Source organism: Phyllobates terribilis, unplaced genomic scaffold (genome assembly GCF_046119375.1).
Source record: "Phyllobates terribilis strain yellow unplaced genomic scaffold, ASM4611937v1 Scaffold_4__5_contigs__length_816908805, whole genome shotgun sequence".
In the NCBI taxonomy this organism is placed as follows: Eukaryota; Metazoa; Chordata; class Amphibia; order Anura; family Dendrobatidae; genus Phyllobates; species Phyllobates terribilis.
In genome coordinates, this window is record NW_027362764.1 from 662,010,044 (window position 1) to 662,027,652 (window position 17,609).

A 17,609-nucleotide genomic window follows, 5' to 3' on the forward strand; every position below is an offset into this window, starting at 1 on the left:
TAAAAATAATTTTTATCTGCATCTACAGTACCTCTGAAAAAATATTTGGGCTTCTAGCTGTGTGTGGGACTTGTTCTATTAGTCCATCTATACTGACCTCCATCAGGTTGCAAACTGAATATAATTTTTATCTGCATCTAGCTCTGAAAAAATATTTGGCCTTCTAGCAGTTTGTGGGACTTTCTCTATTAGTCCATCTATACTGACCTCCATCAGGTTGCAAATTAAAAATAATTTTTATCTGCATCTAGCTCTGAAAAAATATTTGGCCTTCTAGCAGTGTGTGGGACTTTCTCTATTAGTCCATCTATACTGACCTCCATCAGGTTGCAAATTAAAAATAATTTTTATCTGCATCTACCTCTGAAAAAATAGTTGGGCTTCTAGCTGTGTGTGGGACTTGTTCTATTAATCCATCTATACAGACCTCCATCAGGTTGCAAACTGAATATAATTTTTTTCTGCACCTAGCTCTGAAAAAATATTTGGCCTTCTAGCAGTGTGTGGGACTTGATCTATTAGTCCACCTATACTGACCTCCATCAGGTTGCAAATTCAAAATAATTTTTTGTCTGCAACTAGCTCTGAAAAAATATTTGGCCTTCTAGCAGTGTGTGGGACTTTCTCTATTAGTCCATCTATACTTACCTCCATCAGGTTGCAAACTGAATATATTTTTTTCTGCATCTACCTCTGAAAAAATATTGGGCTTGTAGCTGTGTGTGGGACTTGTTCTATTAATCCATCTATACAGACCTCCATCAGGTTGCAAACTGAATAAAAATTTTTTCTGCATCAACCTCTGAAAAAATATTTGGGCTTCTAGCTGTGTGTGGGACTTGTTCTATTAGTCCATCTATACTGACCTCCATCAGGTTGCAAATTGAATATAATTTTTTTCTGCATCTAACCCAGCCAATAGTTTTGGCCTAATACCACAGTTTGGCCACTCAGCTCTGCTCGGTTCCCATCCATTGTTTTTTTGTGCAAACAACTCCAGAGTTGTGAATTAGTTAACCACCAAAATGAGTGGAAAAAGGCCTGCTGCTGGTGGAAAGGGGAATAGGCGTGTTGGGAAGGGGAAAAAAGGTTGTGTCCGTGGGGTAGGTGTTAAAGCAACAGTAACATCTGCAGAAGAAAGACCATCTTCCAGCCAAACTAAAATGTCTACTTCTTTTAGCGGACAATGTGATAAGATCCCTTTCTTACGGCCACGCCAATCGCTACAAATTCCAGATGAGGCACAAAAACAGCAGGTGCTTCAACGGATATCAAGTGCTCCTTTAAGTGGGCTCTCCTCCACATCAACTTCAACATCACAAATACTCCAGTCCTCAAAGGTGTCACCCCAATCGCACTTGCTTCCTCACAGCTCCCAAATCTCCAGCTGCCCGTCTGAGTATGAGGTAGAACAGATGGTTGAGTCTGCAGAGCTGTTTACTCATACTATAGCCTGGGATCAGAGGTCGACTCAAGCGCTTCTGTGAATCCAGACGAGGAAATGATCTGCACTGATGCCCAGAATCTTTATGAGTCGGATCCAGGACCAGACGCAGAAGGTTCTGACCATAATGTAGACCCTCATTCCCAAACTGTAACTCCTGTTGGTGGAGACAATGAGGAAGACGATGATAAGACTCAAATACCTGATTGGAGCGACAACTTTAGTTTTTTGTCAGGGCAGGAACAGGTTGGCTCTGAGGACAACGGGTGTGATAACGCACAGGGTGATGATGATGAGGTTGGAGATCCCACTTACTGTCAACCCACAGTCAGCCAAGAGATGAGGTCAGCAGAGGAGGTGGAGGAAGATGCTAGTGACGACGAGGTCAGGTTGCGCCTTCCTGGACAGAGACGTAGTACTGGAAGCACGTCAACAACTGCATCCTCAAACACAACTCTGCCTCTCACCACAAGTCGTGGTGGCTCTTCAGGTCGCATGGGTGCTAAGCCTTGCATAGCCTGGGCATTTTTTCAGATCGATAAAGATGACCCAACTCGTGTTATCTGTAACATTTGTCAGCAAAAGCTAAGTAGAGACCAAAAAATACATAGTTTGAGTACTTCATGCATGAACCGGCACATGGACATGAAGCATAAGTTGCAGTGGGAAGCTCAGTGTGCTACAATGCGGCCTAGCCGGCCGGGCCAATCACCGTCTGCCATATCTTGTGCATCCGCGGCCTCTTCATCCTCTGTGACTGGGGGGACAGCAGTCACACCAGTTTTGGGACGCAGACCTGCCACCTCTTTACCCGCAACAGCCAGCGTGATTGGCAGGTCATCATTTTCTTTGGAGGTGGTAACACCAGCTGGTGTTGAGTGCTGTCCGACATCGATAGCACCACCTTTGGATCAAGGCAACCTAACATGTCCGCCTGCATCTTCCTCACAGACTGGCAGTTTGCTGGGGACACCCTTATCAACCCCGTCTAAGCACAATAGCCAGCCCTCGGTCCCTCAGATGTGGACAAGTAAAAGACAATTTCCTCCTAGCCATGAGAAAGCTAAGAGGTTGAATTTCACCATCTGCAAGCTCTTGGCTACAGAAATGCTGCCTTTCCGCCTGGTGGACACAGAGGATTTTCGAGACCTTATGTCCGTCGCAGTGCCCCAGTACCAGATGCCCAGTCGGCACTACTTCTCAAAGAAAGGTGTGCCTGCGCTCCACCAGCATGTCGCACACAACATCACCGCTTCTTTGAGAAACTCTGTGTGTGACAGGGTGCATTTCACCACAGACACTTGGACGAGTAGGCATGGACAGGGGCATTACATGTCGCTGACTGGGCACTGGGTAACTATGGTGACAGCAGGACAAGGGGCTGCTGTCCAAGTCTTGCCGTCCCCACGAATTGTGCGTCAATCCTCTTTATGTCAAAGTTCCTCCACTGCTTCTGCCTCCTCACCCTCCTCTCGGTCTTCCACCTGCACCCAAAGCCTGTCTGGTCATGCCACAAGCTTTCTAACTGCGCAGAAGGGATCCTGCACACCTCCTTACTATGCTGGCAGTAGGGCTCAACGTCATCAGGCGGTTTTTACATTGAAATGTCTGGGAAATGTGAGTCACACAGCTGAGGAGTTGTGGTCAGCTCTGGAGAACCAATTTCATGAATAGTTGTCTCCACTGGACCTGAAACCAGGGAAGGCCGTGTGCGACAATGCTGCAAACCTGGGTGCGGCCCTTCGCCGGGGCAATGTCACACACGTGCCTTGTATGGCTCACGTGTTGAACCTGGTTGTCCAGCAATTTTTATCCCACTATCCCAGACTAGATGGCCTTCTGCAGAGGGCACGGTCGCTGTGTGCTCACTTCCGCCGTTCGCATCCCGCAGCTCAGCGAATTACATCTCTACAGAAGTCGTTGGGCCTGCCACTTCACCGGCTAAAATGCGATGTGCCTACCCGGTGGAATTCAACTCTGCACATGTTGCAGCGACTGTGGCAGCACCCACAAGCCCTGGTGCAATACGTTCTGATGTATAGCCTGGGCCAACGAGATCCAGAGTTGGGGCAAATCACGCTGGAGGAGTGGTCTCAGATCAGGGACCTATGCACCCTTCTGCACAGTTTTGAAATGGCGACGAAGATGTTTAGTGCTGACGATGCCATTATCAGCATGACTATTCCGGTGATTTACATGCTGGAGCACATGTTAAACAGAATTCGGAGTCAGGTGGTGGCACAAGAGGAGGTGGAGGAAGTAGAGGAGGAGGAGTTGTATGCGGAAGGGCTAACATCTGCAAGGTCCAGACGGTCGGCAGCACCAAGGCGGCAGGCATGTGAGGGTGGGGGAGATGGTTTTACCAGGGCGCATGGTAGCAGCCAAACTAGTGAGGAAGGTGCAGGAGCCCAGGAAGAAGTGGAGGACGAACTGATGGAAGACTCATCAGATGAGGGAGACCTTGATCACATTTCTGTTGTGCGAGGTTGGGGGGAGAGGACAGAGGAAGGAAACATGATTGTTACCTCGCCACCAACACAACAGGGACTTGGTGCTCCTGGATGCGCAACACACATGAGTGCCTTCTTGCTGCACTACCTGCAACATGACCCTCGAATTGTGAGAATTAGAAATAATCCTGACTACTGGGTTGCCACACTGTTAGATCCCCGGTACAAAAGTAAATTTGCAGAAATTATTCCTGCCATAGAAAGGGATGCACGCATGCAGGAGTATCAGCAGAGACTGTTGCAGAATCTTACATGTGCTTTTCCACAAAATACCAGTGGTGCATGTAGTGAATCTCACAGTTCCAACTTGACAACCGTAGGACCGTCAAGTGTTCAGCACTCAAACCGTAACAGAACCACAGTATCTGCTGGTAACATCAATTTTGCGGAATCATTTCACCACTTTTTTAGCCCATCCTTTGCAAGGCCACAGGAGACAAGAAGTCTGACACATAGTCAACGCCTAGAGACGATGGTACAGGAGTATCTCCAAGTAAACATTGAAGCCATGACTGTGTCACTGGACCCTTGCTCTTTTTGGGCTTCCAATCTGGATAAATGGCCGGAGCTAGCCACTTACGCCTTGGAGATCTTGTCATGCCCCGCAGCCAGCGTTCTGTCTGAACGTGTGTTCAGCGCTGCTGGTGGTGTGCTGACAGATAAGCGCACGCGGCTCTCCACTGATAATATAGACAGACTCACGTTCATAAAGATGAACAAATCATGGATCCGAAACGACTTTTCTACCCCTGTGTCATCCTGGGGAGAGTAAAAGCTTGATGATTGGTTAAAATCACCCTACCAACCGTTTTAAGCTTTCAAATTACTAATCATGTTTATCTGTATCTTGACTGGAAAATAATTTGGGCTTTGTAGCAGTGTGCAGCACTGATTCTATTAGGCCATCTATAATAAGCTCCACCAGATTTAAAATTACTAATCATGTTTATCTGTATCTTGACTGGAAAATAATTTGGGCTTTGTAGCAGTGTGCAGCACTGATCCTATTAGGCCATCTATACTAAAGCTTCACCAAATTTAAAATTAATAATAATTTTTAGCTGCATCTAGCCCGGAAAATAATTTTGGGGCTCCGAGATGCGCAAGACACATAAGTGCCTTCTTGCTGCACTACCTGCAGCATGACCCTCATATTGTCAGAATTCGAAGTAATCATGACTACTGGGTTGCCACACTCTTAGATCCCCCAAACTTTTCGATCAACCTTTTCATTTTAATAAAGACCAAAAAAATGGTCATTTTTGAAATTATAAGCATTAGCAGGTTGTTAGAAACTGAAATCAAACAGTTTTCAACTCAAAACTTTATTCTAGGTGATGTTACATTTTCACATAGGACGCCTTGTTCGAAAGGAGCTTCTGAACTCTCTCGTCCATTGAATTTGTCAGATTTTGGAAGGTTTCTGCTTCAATTGTTTTGCATGAGGACAGAATACCCTCCCAGAGCTGTTGCTTAGATGTGAACTGCCTCCCGCCATCATAGACACTCCTTTTAATGATGCTCCAAAGGTTCTGAATGGGGTAGAGGTCAGGGGAGCATGGGGGTCACACCATAAGTTTGTCCCGTTTTATGCCCATATCAGCCAGAGATGCAGATGTTTTATATGCAGCATGAGATGGTGCATTATCATGCAAAAAAATGATCTTGCTGTGAAATACACGGTTCTTCTTCTTGAACCATGGCAGGAAGTGCTGTTTGAGAAAATCCACATACATTATGGAGTTCATCTTTAGCGCCTTCAGGGATCCTAAAGGGGCCGACAATCTCTCTCCCCATGATTCCAGCCCAAAACATTACTCCACCTCCTCCTTGTTGGCGCTGTAGCCGTGTTTGCATGGGGTGTCCATCAACCAGCCATCCTCCACTCCATCCATCTGGACCATTGAGCGCTGCACGGCACTCATCCGTGAACAAAACAGTTTTGAAATCAGTCTTCATGAAATGTTTGGCCCACTGGAGCCGTTTCTGCTTGTGTGAAGTGGATAGAGGAGATCGACAGGATGGCGTGTGCACAGCTGCAAACCTCTGAAGGACCCTGCATCTTGTTGTTCGGGGGACGTTGGAGGCAACAGCAGCTTCAAAAACTTGTCTGCTGCTATGACAAGGCTTTTTTGCCGCTGCTCTTTCAACCTGATGTAATTGCCTGTAGGAAAGAGTCCTCAATTTGCCCTTATCAGCACGCACACGTGTGTACTGTGAATCAGCTACATACTTCTTGATTGCCAAGACACTTCATCCTGATCATCGCACAATGTTGATTGTAGTCATGCCTTGACCTAAACACTCCACAATTTGTTGCTTCTCAGCAGCCGACACATCCTTTTTCTTTCCCATTTTGGCAGAAAATGTAGGCTGCTTAATAATGTGAGAGAGCCTTCTTAAGTAGTCTTGCCTTTCATTGGACACACCTGCCAAACTAATTAGCACAGGTGTCTGCAATTGCTTACAGCGATATAAAGAGACCTGACACACATCACCATCAATGAGTTTAACTGACAAACAAACAAATTCTTCCCTTATCACTCCTAAACACTTTTTGCATAATAATTTGGAACACAGTGTACATGTGCTTTTCCACAAAACACCAGTGGTTCACGTAGAGAATCTTACAGTTCTAACGTGCCAACCGTGGTCTGTATGGAGTTGTTCAATAAAGGGCCCAAAATTAAGATAACATAGATGGGAGAGGTCTCTATGAATAGGAATTCCTAAGTATTTGATACCCTGTGAGGGCCAGGCAAAGGGAAAGTTGGACTGGATGGAATAATATATGGATTTGGGGAGGGAGACATCGAGGGCCTCAGACTTCGCTGCATTGATTTTAAAATTTGACCATGTAACAAAGTGATCTATTTCAGCCATAACAGCATGGATGGATATATGTGATTGAGTGATATATACTAGGACATCATCAGCAAATAGAGAGCACTTGTACTCGGTGCATCCCACCTCAATCCACCTAATATTGGGGTTATGGCGAATTGATGAGAGCACGTGCTCCGTCACTAGGATGTATAAGAGAGGGGACAGATAACATCCCTGCCTTGTCCCATTGGTGATTGTGAAAAGTGATGAAAATGTTCTGACGCGCCCCCTGGGCCTTGGGACACCCGGTGCCGGACCCTTTTTGGTGGATGCTGGTGGTTGTAGTCTCCGTGGCGGCGACCCGGTTCCGTGGCTCAGGGCGGTCAAACCAGTGACGGAACTATTTATGTGGTTTTGATGTTTAAATGTCCGACTACGCCACCCGTGGATTGCGGTCAGAGTGAACCGCCGCTCCAGGGCAGACCGCTGAGGCTGGTGTTGTGGGTGCAGCAGAGTGTAGCATAACTCCCCACGGGAGGAGTATAGCCTCAGGGCAGTGTATGCCGAGGATGGGGGTGATGGTGCAGGGCAGCAGCAGTAACGACACGGAGTCAGTGATGCAGTCCAGGGCCTTTACTCACAGTTCTTATTATCCAGACCACGTCTGCAGGTAACGGCTGCCCACGTCGTACTGTGCTCACCAGGTGAGGGGCTCAGACAACTCCCAGATAACTTTGGAGCGCTTCACAGGACCCCCTTTGTGTGTCCTTTGTCTGGCCTTTCTTACCAACCCTTCTGTCCGGCTGCCTCGGGCCTCCTCTTGGTAAACTTGGCGCCAGTTTCCCTGATCCTATGTGGTGCCTTCCTAGCGGGTGTAGCGAGGGGCTGCGCCACATAAAATGTCACAGCCTCCTGTTTCTAGCTGAGGGTCATTTCCTGCCTCCACTAGTTTCGGGGACCGGTCTCCCCCTTTGGCCTGACCCCTCCACGCAGGTGGATTCGGGCGTGCGGTGGCGACTCGCCCGTCCGCACCCCTGGGATCCCTTCATTCCTCGTTCCTGGAGCCTTCTCCGCTCCTCTTCCTTCCTTCTCCCTCTTCCAGGCCTGGGCCTCTGTTACTAGGCCCGCCTCCGGAGCAGAGCTCATGCAGAGCCCCTGCTCCCTGCCACTTCTGCTCAGACTTCTCTGCACTGAACTAAGATGGTGCCCACCTTTTATACTCCCTTCTCAATGCACCCAGGAACTGCTTCCTCCCTGCTCCTGCACTACAGGGTTCCCCTTCCTCAGTGTTCCCTCCCCCCACTCCAGCCAGGGACAGGGACTGTCGTGCCCATCTCACGGGCATATTGGTCGCCCTGCCCCACGGCAATGTGGTGTAATGCATGCAGGTGTCGGGTCCTGATCCACACTACATCCTTACCTGAGAGTGAGATATCACACCTCTGGGTGAGTTGCAATACCTCTGTAGCAACCGAGCCCTCAGGGTGCTACAGTTCCATTTATCTTCAGCCTAGGTGACGTATTGCGATACAGGGCCGTGATTTTGGCTATAAAAGGGTCCCCTAGACCCCTACCCCAAGCTTTTTAAGAGAATCATATATGGCGTGCCAGGAGACTCTATGGAATGCTTTCTCAGCATCCAACGAGAGTATCTAATTACAAATTTTTAACTGCATCTAGCCCAGGAAATACTTTGTGCCTAGTAGCAGTGTCTGCTAGTCAGCGGATTATCCCGGCTGTTAAGCAAGCTACACCAGTGTAGTTTGGACACTTAATTTTTTCAAAGGAAATGCTTCGGGACCACGGGATACTCAGTGAAGAGCATCAGGAGGCACCCCAAGGCATAGGGGCTGGGACTGGCAGTAGGATGCCTTGCGGTGGACAGCCGAGCTCGATCCTTATAAAAGCTTTTTAACTGCAGCAGCTTTAGTGGACGCTACTGGAGCTGGAATTACGCGTCTGCTGGCATGAGACTTGCCCTCCAATAGATCCTTGTAAATGGATTTAAAGTGTATTCATTCAAATTAGAGAGACAATTTAAATTAAAAAGCTTAGAGCTGCCTCCACCACAGGGGGGCTCGCTCGACCCACCAGCGGACAGGCACCAGTATTGGGAGAGGGGGGCTGGCCGTCAGGGTTCACCACGGCTCTGGCACAAACCCGGCGACGCGGAGGTGGCACGGGCAGGAGCGGACTGAACGTGTCGGCTTCTCACTTTTTGGATTTTAGAAGGGCATGACATGCCTATATCTGTGTCTCCCCCTCCTTTTACTCCTCCACCTCTTTTCTTTTCGCATGAATATATGTACTTGTCACTTTTCCATGTGTTAGTTGTGTCTTCTGAGCAGTTTGTCAGCTTTTGGACACCTTTGAAGGTGTTTTCTATGTGTTTCTATGTGTTTTTGTTTGCCTGCCATTGGTCTTAACGGTGTTCGAAGGTGTTCGACAAACAGTTCGACGAACAGTTCGGCGAACACACGGGTGTTCGACGAACCGAACCGAACTCGAACACTACGGGGGTGGCTCAACACTAGTCTCTATATCCATATGAACAGTAGACATGAGCAAATAAATTTGAGTGGAATTGAAAAATCCTTCTCGAATTTTACAAAAATCTGCATTCGCGAAAATTATGATTTTTTTGTAAGTTGACTTACACTGTGCACGTATTCAGCAAAATGATGGTCACTGCCCGCCATTTTTCTGTATCCTAATAAGCCATTAAAAGGTAAAAAAATAATAAAAAAATCTATATACTCACCGTTCACCTCCCCGACCCCTTAGCTATTTTCCTCCACCTGTTCAGTCTTTGCCACATTTTCTGATCCTTCATCTCTCGTGTTGGAATTTTTGGGCCTCTTGCACTGTGCTGGACTTCTGAGTCATGGCGCCTGGGAGGGTTCAGTGTATGCACATGCACTCGAAAGATCAGGGCACATGTTTTGACATCATGACGCCATTACCTTCCATGCGCTTACACAGAGCCCCTCCAAGGCGCCATGACACCCAGAAGTCTGCACAATGTGAGAGGACCGAAGCAAGACGTGGGCGATCAGAAGATGCAGTGAGGAACAGTCGGGTGGCGGTTAGTAGAAGAGGGGATGGAGAGGTGAGTGGAGGGGGAGTATAACGATTTTTTAATTTTTTTACATATTATGCTTATTATGCTAAAGGACATTACATTCAAATAGAATTACTTCTTCGTGAACTGAATTTCCTGGGAAAAATGCGCAAAAGGTAACTTCTAATTTTGCCTTATCAACTCATACAGTAATGTTCAGAATAATTGGAGTGTGTTCAAAAACATGAGTTAAGCACAAAATCTTTATACTAGCTTTTATTTCCATGCATTGGGAACGTTGCACACTGTTTTCTATTTCAAAACATGAAGAGAAATGTATATCATTTTTAACTACTTTACAGAAAATAACAAAAAATGAATATTGGTCTGTTCAAAAAAATAGCAGTGTCTGCATTTGTCTTTACAAACTCACAATATGTACTCTTGTTTTGAGGATTTAGCATTTCTGTGAATCACTAACCTAATATTTAGTTGTGTACCCACAGTTTTTTAGAACTGCTTTACATTTATGTTGCATAGAGTCAACCAACTTATGGCACCTGTCAACTGTGATTCCAGTACAGGATGCTTTGATTACATCCCACAATTTTTTGGTATTTGCTGGCTTTGCCTCAGAAACTGCATTTTTGATGTCACCCCGCAAGTGTTCTATCGGATTAAGTTCCGGGGATTGGGCTGGCTACTCCATAACCTCAATTTTGTTGGACTGGAACTAAGATTTTGCTCATTTACTGGTGTGTTTAGGGTCATTGTCTTGTTGAAACAGCCATTTCAAGGGCATATCCTCTTCAGCATAAGGCAACATGACCTCATCAAGTATTTTAATATATGCAAACTGTTCCATGATCCCTGGTATGCGGTAAATAGGTCCGGCATCATAGTTAGAGTAACATGCCCATATCAAGATACTTGCACCACCATGTTTCACTGTCTTCAGAGTGTACTATGGCTTGAATGCAGAGTTTGGGGGTCGTCTGACGAACTGTTTGCGGCCATTGGACCCAAAAAGAACAATTTTACTTTCATCAGTCCACAAAATGTTTCTCCATTTCTCTTTAGTCTAGTTGATGTGCTCTTTGGCAAATTGCATCTGCTTCAGTACATGTCTTTTTTTTAAAAAAAGTGGGACTTTGCATGGACTTTTGCTAACAGATGAACTTCACAGATGCGTCTTTTAACTGTCACAGTATTTACAGGTAACTTGAGACTGTCTTTGATCATCCTGGAGCTGATCATTGGCTGAGCCTTTGCCATTCTGGCTATTCTTCGATCCATTTGAATGGTAGTCTTCCATTTTCTTCCACGTCTGGTTTTGCTTTCCATTTTAAAGCATTGGAGAACATTTTAGCTGAACAGTCTATCACTGTCTGCACTTCTTTATAAGTTTTACCCTCTCCAATCAACTTTTTAATCAAAGTACGCTGTTCTTCTCAACAATGTCTCGAACGACCCATATTTCTCAGGCTTTCAAGGAGAAATGCATGTACAACATGTGCTGGCTTCACCCTTAAATAAGGGCCACCTGATTCACACCTGTTACTTCATAGAATGATTGACCTCACTAATTGAACTCCACATTGCTATTATTTTGAATACACCACCTTACAATTAATTATTCAAATACACAGACTCGAAAACATGCAGATCATGAATGCTGAGTTTGTTGCTTTTCTTAGAATCTACTGCACCAACTGGTACATTGTTTGACATATGATAATATCATTTATACCAAAAACAGTGATTAATCTGGTTAGCCATATTGGACTGCTATTATTTTGAATACTACTGTATCTAGTGAACAGGCCTATAAATTATAATGGGTACATGCTCTATCCATGAAAAACACAGATGGAACACATACGTGAATTATGGACGTCTGAATGAGGCCAAATGGTTGTACTTTATCAGACCATAAATGACAATGATGCGTTGTCAGCCTTAGCCCCTAATATATACACATATAAAATCATGACAAATCATTCAATCCCTCTAATTATTCTGGCAATACAAACCCCGTGTCTATACACCCGAACATTTCATAACGCTCATGAATAACACACTGTTTTATTGCTTTTAATATCTTATGATTGACTTGATAGGGAAAACACAGCACTAAGTAGAATAACATCTATTGTAGTTAATTGAATGCGGTGACATCCATAACGAAAATGGAAATGATCTCCCTAAATCGACTCTGCGTATTTGCTTTGCTCTTGTTAAAGTTAAGAAGTGCCTTTTTTAATTTTCCCTTTTGACGAGAGAATACAATATGTGACAGATGACATTGTAATTCTCCTATCTCTCGGTGTTCATAAAACATCGCTAATATGATTTCTACCTTTCCTTTGTTCTCAATTAAATTAAATGTTTCACGACAATTAATGTGCTCTTACACTTTAGTTTTTCATTAATGCTTCCTTTTTACCCTCTGTTTAACCACCACGTTTCACATCCTTTACCGAGAACCTCCGACTGCTCCGGCGCATATTTCATTATGCCTGGCAGCCATAAATATAATTGTGAACCAATATCATTTTAATTGTTTCACTTATAACTTGTTTTAAATGATTCAACAGTCATCAGGAAAGATAAGTGCTCTTGTAGCCTGCAGGCTTTAGAGGCATAATAGCAAGAGGCAATGTAACAGAATATCGAAATAATGAAACCATATGCACGAGATAATGACAAAGCACTTGTATTGCTGCAAAGATAAATGAAAACTGTAGATCTTCTTCTCTTTGTAACATCACATCCATTTCCATCTACAGCACCATTTCAATCATTAGACATCCCCAACAAATTGATGTTGCAAGCGGCATACAGAGTGAGAAGAGGAATATAAAAAAAAATAAAAAAAAGCCCGGCACAACTCAGATTTACAATATGGCTTCAATAATTACTCCGGCTTCTATAGCTATCTGCGTAGATTGTAAATAATGAAACTAACAAGCTTTACAAGCATCCTTGTTAATACATAAAAAAATGGTATTTTTCCAAGAAGGGGGACACATATAAATTAGAGTTAATTATAGGAGATAATTGCAGCAACCAGCTTTTTTGCATGTGTATGCGGCCAATGAATAAATTGAACTAATGTCTCTTTGTGTCTTTAAATTTAATAAGCAAACAGACTTTTTATGTTAGCAGTTTACTGGCATTCATGGGTCTGGCAGAAGAAATATGTTATGGGAGGGCTCGCTAATGGCAGAACATAATCACATTAATTAAAATATAACTGCCATTAAAAGATTTGTAGTATGAAATTAGGGCATGTTGTGAACTGAGACTATTGGGCTTAAAGTGCATATTACAGCCATTACTCTGTGCTCTCTGCACAGCGGTGAGCAACCTCACATGTCATAAATGTATTAGCAGTGTTTTCCTTGAAATCTATGGTTTTTAGTTTCCATATTGAAAAGTAAACATTTGCGCCACTTCTCAGGGTTCGCAATAACGTCAGTGAAAACTAAAACCTGCCATGAAGTATTAATACATCCTTCAAATTGATTTTCCAGTATTGTTATTGTATGTGCACCATTTTATTCCGATCCTTTATTTAAAAGTCTATGTAATGCGGGCTGTAGGTAAAACACAATGGTCATGCTGTGAATATCTGCATCCAAATGTACGAGAATGTATCAGGGTCATATATCTCTCACCATCATGAATTATGGGATACAATATTGTAGTTAGATTTGGCATCAACAGCAGGTATTATAAAATAAATTAAAAAGAGACAAAATGAAAAAAAATATTTATATATATATATATACAGTACAGACCAAAAGTTTGGACACACCTTCTCATTTAAATATTTTTCTGTATTTTCATGACTATGAAAATTGTACATTCACACTGAAGGCATCACAACTATGAATTAACACATGTGGAATTATATACTTAACAAAAAAGTGTGAAACAACTGAAAATATGTCTTATATTCAAGGTACTTCAAAGCAGCCACCTCTTGCTTTGATGACTGCTTTGCACACTCTTGGCATTCTCTTGATGAGCTTCAAGAGGTAGTCAGCTCCGTTCACCTTTTCAGCGTTGTACAAAGACACGGTGGTTGAAATCAAAGATCTCAAATTTGGACTCATCAGACCAAAGCACAGATTTCCACTGGTCTAATGTCCATTCCTTGTGTTCTTTAGCCCAAACAAGTCTCTTCTGCTTGTTGTCTGCCCTTAGCAGTGGTTTCCTAGCAGCTATTTTACCATGAAGGCCTGCTGCACAAAGTCTCCTCTTAACAGTTGTTGAAGAGATGTGTCTGCTGCTAGAACTCTGTGTGGCATTGACCTGGTCTCTAATCTTAGCTGCTGTTAACCTGTGATTTCTGAGGCTGGTGACTAGGATAAACTTATCCTCAGAAGCAGAGGTGACTCTTGGTCTTCCTTTCCTGGGGCGGTCCTCATGTGAGCCAGTTTCTTTGTAGCGCTTGATGGTTTTTGCAACTGCACTTGGGGACACTTTCAAAGTTTGCCCAATTTTTCGGACTGACTGACCTTCATTTCTTAAAGTAATGATGGCCACTCATTTTTCTTTACTTAGCTGCTTTTTTCTTACCATAATGCAAATTCTAACAGTCTATTCAGTAGGACTATCAGCTGTGTATCCACCAGACTTCTGCACAACACAACTGATTGTCCCAACCCCATTTATAAGGCAAGAAATCCCACTTATTATACCTGACAGGGCACACCTGTGAAGTGAAAACCATTTCCGGTGACTACCTCTTGAAGCTCATCAAGAGAATGCCAAGAGTGTGCAAAGCAGTCATCAAAGCAAAAGGTGGCTACTTTGACGAACCTAGAATATAAGACATATTTTCAGTTGTTTCACACTTTTTTGTTAAGTATATAATTGCACATGTGTTAATTCATAGTTTTGATGCCATCAGTGTGAATGTACAATTTTCAAAGTCATGAAAATACAGAAAAATCTTTAAATGAGAAAGTGTGTCCAAACTTTTGGTCTGTACGATATATATATATATATATATATATATATTGTAAGGTAGCGCTATTCATCACGCTGGGGGTACTCGCTTCACCGGATCAATTAAAGCACACATGCAACGTTTTCCGGTAATATGAAGACCAGCAGTTTATTACCCATCATAAACCGCTCAAACATAGCCCATCTCAGTGGCTCGTAGGAATGTTACACATGTATCCTAGAGCCTTTACAGTGACAGCTATGCCCGCTTGGCTTCAAATACAGACTTCAGCAAGGTACAGCGACAATATTCACTTAAAGCGCCGTTTACCTTTGCCGGGTCTCAGCTGCTTCTATCAGCTCGGTTCTGCCACAGCTGTGGCTTTAAGGCTTCCCAGACATAGTCTCCAAGCCACGTGCCTTCCAAGGCTACTGGAATCTCAAACACAGGGATCCATCCTCTGCCTTCCCGGCTAGTAGAGTCCCACACAGGGACCAGGCTTCTTGCCTTCCAAGGCTACTGATATCCTAAACACAAGGTTCCAGCGCCTGCCTTCCAGGCCTCACTAGGCCTCACTCTCCATTTTCAAAAAGCACCAGGATTTATATATCCTTTTGTGTACACAGGACCTGTGATGATGTCACAGTCATGTGATCAGTCACCTGAGGGGGAGGTAAATGGTCAGCCAGAACACACCCCCTGGATATTTTAGCAATGCATCAAGCCGCTGCATTACATACCCCCCCCTTTGTTCAAACTTGTGGGGTTGAACACATAATATACACAATCATTATAACCCACAGTTCACACAGAGACCATGTACTTGACCTTTGCGCTGCTCAGCCCCTGGAACATTAGTCATCAACATTAGCCCATTCCTTAGGGACATACCATCTTTCAATGTCACAAACTTCGTCAAGTTACATTTCCGAGTCGTAACCTTGTCAGACCTCCGCCGCTCCCAGCGGTCAGTCGTAACCTTGTCAGACCTCCCCTGCTCCCAGGGGTCAATACAGCAGTGTGACTCATTTGCCCTTGTATCTAAGGTCAGGTCTGACTTCGTGCTGTCCCGTACTCTATTGGGTCGTTTGTATAGGCCTCTCAGACCTGAGTTACTGGAGGTATCACTACCACTAAACCTACGACCACTATCCTCAGGACATCCTGAAAGGTCTCTAACTTCTACTGTAACCGTTCTATTACTTGGAGGGCCCTTTCTATGTCTGGTCTCACAATTTATAGACACCTGCCTCCTTCTGCTGCTCAGGCGATGCTGTCTTTCTATTCGCAGTCTGGCAAGATTCATCTGTTCTACCTCTCGCAGGTAGGTCACTCGGTACTCCATCAGCATGCGTATATATGCAAGACTTTATTCCGTTCCTACAGCGGAGAATGACACCATGCCGTCGTCATCTGGTATCCAGCCCTGACGATCACGTGGACTGCTTACTTTCATCACACCAGACTTTTTTACCATCATTTGCATGGTTCGGCCATTTCTCCCAATGAGCTTTCTTACAAGAGCATGAGGCACCCGGATGACTTCTTTCCGCAGACTTTGAGCTTTTCTCATAAGCTCCAGTTGTCTAATGGCTTGTTCCGTCTTCAACCGGACAAACCACTTCGTGCGAATACATCGCCAGTGCATGTCACTTAGAATAGCCACCCTCTTCACTGTGACTTCGGTTGTGGACAGGACCACCATCTGTTTAGCTTCTGAGGTCAAGTACACCTTACAGGCTCCCATGGCCTTCTTAAACTCTTCATGCACTGACTTTCTGGTGCATTCTTCTCTCAAATCTTCAGTACATCTATGAGGCACTTGTACCGAGACGTTTCCGTCTCACCAGTGGTCTTCAAATGATCATCTGGCTCAGATTTCAGGGACAACTGACTTTCAGCTTCTTCACCGTGTATGCTTCCCCTGAGCTGACTCACCGCTATGAACTCAAGAATTCTCATCTTGACCACTTCCATTTCATACTTATCTTCTTTTAACACTCTCTCAGCTCTCCTCAGGTCCACCTTCTCATGGTGTAAAGGATTAAGTGCAACTTGTTTTCCCTTTTCCTTCTCCAAGGAGGCCTCGTTCACTGATTGGTACTTTGCCATGAGACCTTTGAGCATGAAAACTTCTTCCTCTAGCTCAGCTACTCGCCTCTCTGCAACCCATCTCTGAAGCTCTTCCCGCTTCAACTGCTTTTTTATCAGCAGAATTTTCTCAGACCTCTCTGTCTCCAATCCGCCCACTCGGCTCTCGACAGCCAGTCTCTCAAGCTTCTCTTGCTTCAAATGGGCTTGTAGCGTCTCCTTGAGCTCCTTGATCTCAGCTCTTACATCCACCGAATCATCCAAGCTCACATTATTCGCGGAGGCATTTGCTTTGTACCTCCCTTCTCCGATAGACTCCTCCATCCTGCAGATTCTATCCTTAATGCACGTCTCTGCCCTCTGGAGATCACCACAGAACATCTGCAGCTCCTTCACCTGAGCTTCCAGTCCTGGGATCTTTCTGCGGAGATCATCATTCTCATCACGGGTATCCTGTAGAGTAGTCTCAATCACTTGGCGCATGTGCTCTGCATCAGTTTTATCATCCTCTAGTTTTCCTTAACCTTGAGGAGATCCTCATAGTCTCTCTTGATTTGTTGCAGTTCCCTATTGAACTTTTCATGCCTCCTTTCTGCCTCACGGTCGTGACCTGGTCCATCAGCTGCTCCTTCTCCTGCATTAGAGGATTTACTTGGTCCAGGAATTGCTGCAGCTCCCTCATGAGTTCACCATACTCCTTCTTGGAGTCACACAGCT